Source organism: Penaeus vannamei, chromosome 26, assembly GCF_042767895.1.
Source record: "Penaeus vannamei isolate JL-2024 chromosome 26, ASM4276789v1, whole genome shotgun sequence".
Taxonomy (NCBI): Eukaryota; Metazoa; Arthropoda; class Malacostraca; order Decapoda; family Penaeidae; genus Penaeus; species Penaeus vannamei.
Window position 1 is genome coordinate 23,150,277 of NC_091574.1, and position 1,712 is coordinate 23,151,988.

General features: G+C 36.0%; 1 protein-coding gene across 1 annotated transcript in view; it reads left to right on the top strand.

Annotated features, from left to right (window-relative positions):
- LOC113804518 (uncharacterized) overlaps nucleotides 1-1,712 on the top strand; it is a gene marked incomplete in the record, with an annotated part of 14,205 nt that overhangs the window by 5,588 nt on the left and 6,905 nt on the right.

Sequence of the window (1,712 nt, forward strand, 5' to 3'; positions counted from 1 at the left end):
ATAAAAGAAATTATATAAATCCAGCGCCTCAGCATGATCTGTAATTCACATCATGGCTAACTTGATGGTGGCCTGGGTGAAGAGCCATTCCTGTCATGGCTGACTTCTTTATAAGGTACCCTCATACCCATACCTACAATGGGGCATTGCCTAAGGGAGAACATGACATGTAATGCTCATACCAAATACCACATACCAAAAAATTGTGCTCACTTGCTCCTACTGTGAAGTAACCTTCTCTTTGGTTTACGTGAACAATCTATTTCTGTCAACTACTCAGATTGTCATAAAGCACTATTAGTGACTGTCTTGACACACAAAAGGGAAGTACTGTGTTTGTAGGCATAACAGCTGTGTGTATAACTGCATACAATCTTCTTTATCTCGTAAGAATAAGTTTTTATCCCTCAACTAAACAAATTCTCTCTCACACACAGTAACACACCAAACTAACTGAAATGGACCAATGTAAAAAATCAGTTTACTGCAGGTTCAGTCTAGCAAATAAAATGAGTATGATGTATCTCTGAATATGCAAAATGTATTAAAATCAATTTTTAGATACAGTAATTACTAAAAACAGGTCATCTTGATTGGTGCAGTGCCATGAGTGCAATGCAGACAGGCCCTGTAGGCAAACCCGGTTGGTTAAACATACTCCCAGAACTGGTGGCCAAGCACACCACAAATTCGCCCAGAGGCATTGGGTTCAGATCACTTGTTTTATTTGAATGGTTTGAAAATCAGAAAATTATAAGTCCATTACAACTTACTTTTTAAAAACATTGTATTTAGAGTTATCTTTTACAAGCCATTGCAGTACCTACACTACTCTACTACATGTATTAGAGTATCAGTAAAACAATTAATATAATTGTTTATGTTTAAATGATCAGTGGTTGAAATGTTTGTATTCCCAGAATAAAAGTATGCAAGACCTTTAAAATGTTAGAGAATTTCAAGTTTCAATATTAGCAAGCTTTAGTTTATCCTTTGTTAGTTGTTCATTTTCTTAGTATTGAGTTTTTGGTTCTGCATGAAGCACTTGTTGGCATTGAATTGATGGGAATTAAGCTGCATTCGTAAAGATGGATTTAGCAACAGAATGTTTATATTGCAACTTTGACTATCCAAGTGCTTTTATGCTTCATTTCTGCTGGTTAATTAGCAATAGATGTTTTTTTGTGCATTTATAAGGCAGTATCCTATAAGATTGTCTACCTTTGCATGATCATATTGTGATAATAGCTAATTTTAGATAATCAAAGCTCCAGTAGTCTAGCTAGACATAAATTTCATGGTCTGAGAAAGTGAAAGACAATACCAGCTGTCTTTGGTAGAGCAAGGAGACGCAATATGTTAGATTTATCCTTTGGTTAGATTTTTCCTTTGCATTCAGCATTTCAGTGATGTGTTCGGCTGTCTTACATCATTTTTTAAGTCTGCCTGTTCAAACCTGATTTTCATATCTATATTTTACAACAGAAATACATTAGATATATTTCTAGATCCAGAGATCAAAGAAACAAATTATTTAGGGGGGTTAATATTATTGATTTTGTGGAGAGAGAGAGAGAGAGAGAGAAAGGGAGAGAGAGAGAGAGAGAGAGAAAGGGAGAGAGAGAGAGAGAGAAAGGGAGAGAGAGAGAGAGAGAAAGGGAGAGAGAGAGAGAGAAAGAGAGAGAGAGAGAGAGGGAGAGAGAGAAGGGGAG